Source organism: Protopterus annectens, chromosome 9.part0 (genome assembly GCF_019279795.1).
Source record: "Protopterus annectens isolate FY-2018-M chromosome 9.part0, PAN1.0, whole genome shotgun sequence".
Classification (NCBI taxonomy): Eukaryota; Metazoa; Chordata; order Ceratodontiformes; family Protopteridae; genus Protopterus; species Protopterus annectens.
Window position 1 is genome coordinate 455,739,960 of NC_056743.1, and position 9,188 is coordinate 455,749,147.

The window sequence follows — 9,188 nt, forward strand, 5'->3', positions numbered from 1 at the left end:
TGAAAGACAGTATCGAAAGCTTTAGAGAGGTCAAGGAAGAGGCAAGATACAAGACTATTTTTGTTCCTGGCTTGAGCAACAGTGTGAGTGAAAGATAGGAGGGCAGTGGAAGTGCTATGATTAGGCCTGAAGCCATGTTGAGAAGGGATCAGAAGATTTCCATCTATTAGTTACTTAAAAAGCTGGTTATGAAGACATTTCTCAAGGATTTTGGAGAGTGGACAGAGAATGGCAATGGGTCTGTAGTTAGATGGATCTGTGGAGTGGTATGGTGTAGAAAGATTTCCAGATATCAGGGACAGTGGAAACTTGGATAGATCTGTTTACTAGGATTGAGACAGGGTAGTCTATGGAGTGGGCTGCGAGTATAAGAAAGAGGGAAGGGAGGCTGTCAGTAGAGGGCGAGAATGGTTTTAGTTTTAGTAGAAGGGATTTTATGTAAGCAGTGGTGACAGGGTTGAGTGAGAGAAAAGCATATTTTTGCTTGTTATATGTGTGGTGTGAGTGAGGTTTTGAGATTGGCAGGTTTGAGTTAGTTTTTGAATAGATTCAATGAAGTGGGTATTTAGTAAGGTGGCAGTTTCTTGGGGAGTATTGTTAGAATAGGGGTTGGGGGTGGTAGGTTCACCAGGATGCAAGATTTTATTGATGGAGTGCCAGATTTTTTGGGTTAGAATTGTGGTTGAATTGGGCATTATAACATAAATATGTATAATTAGTATATCTACAACTGTATATATATATATATATATATATATATATATATATATATATACATATATATATATATATATATATATATATATATACATATATATATATATATATATATATATATATATATATATATATATATATTATTTATACATGTGTGTGCACATGCATATGCTGTAGTTTACAGTAGCTAAGGCAGCACCTGTTTTGTCTTTTGGAATGTTCTACTGCTGGAGATGCACTCTGAGCATGTGCAGGAGCTCATACCAATTTGCCAAAGGTAATTTCAACAAATGGAAACAAATCAAAACCCTTTTCTGAAACCACCTTTGAACATTGCAACAATTTTTTTGCAAGGGGGCAACCACCTCATACTCCCAGGTGTGGGGGTACACTCCCCACACCCCCATGGACTTAACTGTGAAGTCACACAACAGTGGAGAAAAAGCAAACTCCAATGTCAGCAAAAGTAGTTTCAGTGAAAAGCACTTGCTCATTTTGCATTTGCAGAAACTGCATCCTTCCAAATGACATGTTCCCAATTTAGCACATCTTACCTCTACACAGAAAATTGGTGCTTGGATCATGCTTCTTAATTGGAGGAAGCCTGCCTCCCACTCTAGAGCTTGCCCCCAAGAGAGTATCTGGGTAACTTTGGGGATGCACAAAAGACCTGAACAAGTCATGCTGGCGAGACAGATACATCACCCAGAGATTATCACGTTTCTGACACAAGCTTCCAGTTCACATGAAACAGGGCCCCTCCCTGACCCTCTTCAAACACAACCTAGATCAATGGGTGGGTGACTGCAAATTCATTCCTGGGGTGGTGCCCATGTCCCTCTTGGACAGAGAAAGTTGATATTAACTACCATTAACCCTTACCTCTGCAAACTTTACTCACTTGACCATCAACAATTGGAGCAACTTGGGATAAATATGGCTAGGCTTGTAAGGGCTCTAGGGCCATTAGCCTAGTAACCTCCGATGAACCTATTAAGGCAGGGGTTCCCAAAGTGTACACTGTGCACCCTGGGGAGCTGTGGCTTCCTCACAGAGGTGCCACAAGCTAGCAGTACTGGCATCAAGTATACTAGAGCATGTAAGAGACTACCAGGAGAAAATACAAAGGAAATCTTCAAAAATGTTATTTCAAAGCCCCAACATAGATTATATATAAAAAAAAAACACTTTAAGACTCTCCCACTACTTTGGTAATTTGGCTGGGGATTGGCTATAACTAAGGAAGTAGTGGGTGGTACTGTCTTAGAGTCTGCGTACAAAGATGACAGCCTGTGGAGCCCGAAAACGCATACCGGCTCATATGTATTTTATACCTTTTCGCTGTGATGGTCTGAAGTCAGTTAATGTTCCCCATATAAAGCTGCAGTACCAGCAACTTACTGTATCTGTCCAATCTGAATTTTGAAGTATAATGGCTACCTCTAAGTGTGTAAAGCTTACTGGGGCCCCGACCCAGGAGCTGCTGAAATCTGTGGACAATGTCTTGTTTGACTGTGATGGTGTACTATGGCATGGGGACTCAGCCATTGCTGGGGCATCAGAGGTCGTTAAACTGTTAAGGAAGAAAAACAAGTGGGTATTTTTCACGACAAATAACAGCACTAAAACTCGGGAGCTATACATACAGAAGTTATGTAAAATGGGGTTTGAGGCTGTGAAGGAGAAGGTGTTTGGCACAGCATATTGTACCTCAAGCAGGTTGCCTGCCTTAACAGTGGGAAAGTTTACCTGATCAGTGGAAAAGCATTGAGTGAGGAGTTGGCCAAGGTTGGCATCTCATATGTTGGTCCTGGCCCTGACCCTGTCTTTGGTGCAATAAGCAATTGGGCTTTTGTTCCTTTGGATCCAGATGTGAAGGCCATTGTTTTGGGCTTTGATGAACATTTAATTTACCTTAAGCTAACCAAAGCCCCGTGTTACCTGAAGCAGCGGTTCCCAACCACCAGGCTGTGGAGCAATTGGAACCGGGCCATCAGGTAAGTGAATGCCTGTATGAGTGTGTGTGTGTCTGTCTGCGTGTGTCAGCGAATGTGTGCATGAAAGCAAAAGTGTATGTGTGTGTGTTTGAGAGAGCGATCGGGAGAGTGAGAGTGATGTGTGAGTGAATGCAGGAATGAATGCAAAAGAGACTCTGTGTGTGTATTTGTATGTGTGTGTCAAGAGGAGGGGGGGGGGTGAAGAGTGAGAGTGATCCCTCGCAGCAGCAATGAGGTCTGTGTAAGTCTGGACCATACCACTGGACACATACCTCTCATACTCTTAGATCAAGAAATCTGGACAAAAATAGTGGTGGTATAAAGGCACAAATTAGGAACACTTTTAAGTACAGCTCTCACAAACTTAGAAAGTTGATAGAAATGCAGGTTTTGCATTAGCATGAATTTTCTGAAGGGTATGAAGTATGAAACTCAACTGTCTGTCATTGTTTTCTGTCTTCAGCCTCAATGATCTGCCAGTGATCTGCCAGAAAACAACAATTTTATTAGAAAAAGACCAAAAATATGAGGCAAAAATCTGGACATTCTGCAAAAATCTATACAGTTGAGAGGTATGCTGGACAGAGCTAAATAATAGGGACAGATTTTAAATATTGCTCTTATAAACTTAAAGTTAATAAGGTTGCCATTAGGTTTGCTTACCTCTCAACTATAGCAGGTCAGTGTGTTATGGTGTTAAGCAGAATGTCCACTTTTTTTTGGTAATTGTCTTTTTATTGTACTTTTGAGCTTTTCTCCCCAGGTTTCCTAGTCCAGTCGGGCAGCCTCGTTAACCAAATGTCAAATAAATGAAGTATGCACTTTATATGTGCTGCAGGGTGCTTGGGAAAACCTGGATTCAGCAAGGGAGACGAGAATCGAAAAAGTTTGGGAACCACTTTATTAAAGGAATCACTCTGCTATGTCAGCATTTGCAACTAACAGGTCTTTAGAATATTTCAGTTCCTTAGATTTGTTGAGATCAATGCTTAGTAGGGTGCCATTTACAGATTTTGAAGTACTACTTGGGAGACTGCTCTGCAGTGATGGGAACACCTGAAATGGCAGGAATCATAAGGAATGCTTTTCCCTTACTGAATACAAATGATAAATTGTTACAGAAATGTTTTGACACAAGGCTGCACATAAGATGACTTGTACCATACTGCCTAGCTAAATGTTAATAACTAATTTTGTTGTTACATCATCAAACTTGAAGCCATGGCTTATGAACACTCATGTCAAGTCAGCTGGCTAAGCTGAAAACTAATCTTACCCTGTGTAGTGAGCAAAGTCAAACAGCTGTTGTGGTAGCTAAAAAGACTCGGGTTAGTGATTAGCCAAGTATGAAGTAAGGGGGCCCTGTGAGTGTCTAGCAGATTCTTCTGTTTTGTATCATGAGAAGTGACAAGTGTAGAGTATAAATACACCCTATTCATTACCACAGTAATTGAGGCAAATTGCTGTAATCGAAAGATGGGTGATGCTTGTCATAGTAGTAACACAAAGGGGCACTGGTGGACACCAACAGTGATGGAAAATGCAAAGTTAAAACAAAGGCTTTCGATACACTATTAGCAGGGATGTCAAGAGGTCAGGAAGGCTGCAGTATTTTGAAGTGAAGGCCAAATTATGGAGTTTGGTGAGGTCATGACTGATGACTTTTGGTTGGCCTCAGAGTTTCTGGCAATCCATGTGATAATTCTGGACAGGGAGAGGGAAAGACATTGGTCATGCTGTTCTCAGCAAGAGCAAATAAATACTGACCTTGAATGGCAGCATTGTCAGGAGGGAGAAGGAATGCTTTGAAGAGCCAGTTGGACATGGCCGCCTTTGAATAGGTATTACCAGAAGCAACTACTACAGATGGACCTATTTCTGTACTACAGAAAACTGCAGTGCTTAAACAGTTCTGAGCTAGCAAGGCTGTAACTGAGAATGTCTACTTAAATGTGCTTAAGATGCGTGATATTGTTCAGATGTCTTGGGTAATGCATCACTTGAATATTGTATGCCAGATAATGACACCACTTCAGAAATGACAAACTGGGGAGATGGTCCCATTTTCAAAAAGTGATCCTTGAATGTTTGCTCCTATTATAGAAGTATCAGACTCATTAGGGTCTCTAGGAAAGTCTGTGCTAGCATGCTGAATAGAAGACTTCCTTAGATAGTTAAGCCTCTGACACGGGAAGAGTGATGCATATTCAGGGTATCGCCTTACGTAACCGAGAGCAAGACCTGGTCTGTCAATCCTATTTCATTAAAAAGTGTCTTTTTGATAATCAGTTTAACTTAACCCTAGGTTTTGTAATCTGAAAGTTAGTTATACAGGCAGAGCTTATTCATGGGGTGAACTCCCAGTATGGTGATATGCTTCTCCCATAAAAACATTTTTTTTTGATGAGGCCCCATTTGATCAAATGGACTTGATGATATGTGTATCAGTTTAAAATGGCTTAATGACATATGCCACATCAGTTGTTAGGCCTGACTTTGAAGTGGAGAATCAGATCATTGTCTTTGCAGAGAGTGGAGGGGTCAGCGGAGTTCAATATGGTATTTTTGGACCTGAAAATGGCATATTACAATATTTCACCGAGCATCTTGTGGGTGCTGTTGCAATGGTATGGGGACACAGAACTATTTCTGCAAGTTGTTCTGTCTTGGAATGTTGGGAACGAGAGTTGCATCTGCATTCCCGGAACTAAATCAGGTGTATATAAGCAGGGGATAGGACTCTGTCAACACTGCCAAGAGTATGTGTAATCTTCTATCCTGTTTGTGCCATAAGTGAGTTTTGTCACCCCGCATCTTTACTAGTGTCATGGAAAAGGGATTAAGTCTCCAAAGGACAAGAAATGTGAGTCCACCAGCTAAATTAGAGCTCTACCAAATGAAAATCAACAAGAAAAGTGTACAGATGGGAGTGCAAAAAACACTGGATTTTTAATTATAAAAAAAGGATTTCCAAAAAAAAAATAAACAGCAAAGCTATGATTATGCACTGAGAAAGTAGTCTCAATAGCACTGCTGCTTGTTATTTGTGGAAATTCTCACTGGATTTTTAAAATATGGTGAGTCTGGTGCTCTTCTGAGTACATTTCATAGGGAATTAAGTTACAGGCAGGCATCTGAGGATATCCATCTAGGGGTAAGAGGGTGACATTAATATCTATCTGGGAACAAGAGGATGACATTAATATCCATCTGGGGACAAGAGGATGACTTTAATATCCAGCTGGGAACAAAAGGATGACATTGTTGTCTACAGAGAGTGATCCAATGATGGTGGCTTTCAGCCTCCAACAGAGCAGTTCATTGCTGATTGTGAAGAGACTGGGCAAGACGTCATGTGCTACCATGTGTCCACCCTGGGCTACTCACTGCTCAATGTCCACATCCCACCTTATGTGTTTACATTTTTCCTTATGTCTGTTTCAACACAGATGTAGTGCATCCTAGTCTTGTGTGTGTGGGTGGGTGGTGTACCTCCATAGGCAACCTCCCTCAGTTATGTCACAGACTTACTATGTAGCTATGTCCATGAATGTGCTGTGCTGCTCTGTCCCTGCTGTGTACTCTATCATATCTGTCCTGCCTCCTGTCCATCTCTGCTGTTGACTGTGCATCTGGCATTGGTGTTCCCATTCAGGGGAGCCATTGTTTTATGCATCTGTGCAGGACAAGTCTACCTGCTCTTCAACTCCTCTCCCACCTTCCCTTCCTGTGCGCTCTCCCCTGTTCTTGTCATCTGATGGGTGACTGTCCTGTGTGCTACTACCATCTGTCATTATGTCCACCCTGCCCAGTGTGTCTCTCTTTTTACTGCATGTTTCGCATCTGTGCATCACAGGTGTTTATATGCCCATCATGGTTGGCAGCAGGCTTCAGACTGTTGGTTTACATACCATCCTGCTCAGCTTGCTAGAGTTCTGACGTATTGTGGCATCTCTTACTTGGTGTTTGTGTGTTGCTTATATAGTTTATGTGTTTCTGACATGTCACTGTGCATAGTAGCCACTACATACTAACCTTCATTGAACTCCTGTTATTCTGTCACCTTCCTATGTTTCTGGGAGCACCCCCCCCCTGTTTAGGCCTTGCCCATATTTCTTTTCCTGCGAGATTGTTAGTGTTGTTTCTATGAGCATGTTATGGGAGCATGCTCCTACACAGATAGTTGTGTTCTGCTTCATACTGTGTCTTTCTTAACCCAGCATACACTGCTGTATCTACCCTTGCACTGAGTGTACACTTGTTCCATGATCCCTTACAGCCCAGCAGGCAGTACTATTCTTTTCCTACAGATGTCCCAACTGTGTGACTGCATAGACACCTAGCCTGTGTGTAATGTTTTATTTATTAATTTTAATGGTGCTGTGTGTCCCTGCTTGCTACTGCCTCCTGCTGTCCTTTCTAGTGTGGATGTAGTTGGTCATCCATGCTTCTTCCCCTGGGCTGTAATTAAACAGTAGGTTTCCATAGCTGTATATGGCTATCCTGTGCCCCTTAGTGCTTTTCTTCTTTTACCTGCCTGCAGTTCCTCTTCCACCTTGTTCAGCTTCTGCCTAACACAGAAGAATTGCAGGTCACCCTTTTTTAAACTTCAGGATTTGTTTGCCATGACGAGATTGTGGCAGGGTTGTGGTTAGCGACTGTTTTTTTGGCACCATTAACACAGTATTCCAAATGCCATTTGTATAAAGTGAAACAAATGAAGCTAACACATAATAATAATGTCTGTTGAAATGGCTAAACAGCAGATCACAGTGGCAAGTACCTCAGAATCCATTTGTTTTTTTTTTTCCACAGTTAAAACAAGGGCAGTTGGTGAGCTCAGAAATATACAAAATATTAAATGGCTATTCATCTAGCATAATTGGTTATTTTTCTATCTTGTTTTTTTAACAGCATGTCAAAACGTCCTGTAGTGTTGCTCACAGTGGTCTGTGACTTTATTGTAAACCTGCAGTAAAAACAACGGATTGTGAAGGCTGTCTTTGTATTTTCTGTTCTATAAACTATAAATAAATGTAAAGTGATAAAAATTGTGGCAGATGACATAGGAGTGGTACAAATTTAGCAGTATAAAACAACTAATGTGCAGCTACAGTACCTATAGAGGTGATATGTAAAAACAAGAACAAAAAATACATATGCAGTTAAGCACACAAAAACTTAGTAACTGACAATGTAGATTCAGATCAGTATAATTGCTGAAATGAGACTAAGAGTGAAACAACAATGCACAAAGATTCCTCACCGTTGTATAGCAGTACAGCAACAAGTTCATCAGACACAAAGAAAAGGGAAAGATGTGGATGGTAGGAAATGGAAGGCCATTTCGCAATCTCAGCAGTCCAAAGTATTAATACACGCTTTTGTTATATATTTACATTCTGTTGCTTCTCTGCATCATTGAGAGCCTAACTTTCCAGTTGGGTACATTACATTTCTTTATTTCCATTTATTACCTAGGAAATTCCAACCCAATTTCAGTGAAGGCACAGGAAAAAAAAGGCCCAGTAATGCACTCTAACAAATGATCACAGCAGGCACCTCTACAACTTGCATACATGCAGAACATTAACCTTATCGATTACTGTCAGTGAATAAGCACATATACTTTTTTTTTTTTAAGAAACCTGAGATTTATGTATGTAATTTCGGTTGCTGATGCTATGGTATAGATAACATTCTTTTGAAGTACTGATTAGTTCACTAAGTGCTCACTAAGTGATAGTTTTATAATGTGCTTAGCATGTAATGCTATGTTTTATAATGTGCTTAACATGTACTGCTATGTTGTGATATTTGCTCTCTATAGTTCTATGCAATGTATTAGCGCTTGCTAAAGTTACTTTGACCTTACATTCATAAAATGTGTTACCTTCTCTCTCTTAGAAAAGCCAGTATCCTCTTGTTGTGATACACCATGTTCCTTCCACCATCTCTAGCAGCAAGGTTAACCTATGTATTAACTTTATTGCCTCCATATAATATTTCAGTTTAGTACAATTTTTCTCTTTTCTTTCCTCTCAGAGCCTGTGGGCATTACATCAGACTCTTTCCTTTACATTGCAGGATCTCCTACACAAGGCACAAATTTGCAAAAGCTTTCACTGAAAATGGTGTCTCTGTGCAGTGTAAGCAAATTTAACATGAAGAGCTTTGCTGTGTATTAATTGTAACTAGTCAAATATGTGCTTGCCCTGTGCTGGAAGGTGGCGGTGATATTTCCCCAAAAAGATTAGTTATTGCACCCTAAGGACCACTTAACAAATTTGCCACTGTCCTGTCACTTGACCATTAAATTACACTGTGTAAACCAGTTAATTTGTGTCCCTAGTTTCTTGCCTACATTCAGTAAATGTAAGAAAACCTGTTCAACTTTGTGACTCTTTCCTAATTGTTAAACATCAGACATAAACTGATTGCTCTCGGTAATAATCAGAGTGGAGAACTGCCATT

General features: G+C 40.6%; 1 pseudogene; it reads left to right on the forward strand.

Annotated features, from left to right (window-relative positions):
• The first annotated feature begins 2,149 nt into the window (after positions 1 to 2,149).
• On the forward strand, positions 2,150 to 2,718 carry LOC122810534 (annotated as a pseudogene).
• The last annotated feature ends 6,470 nt before the right edge of the window (positions 2,719 to 9,188 follow it).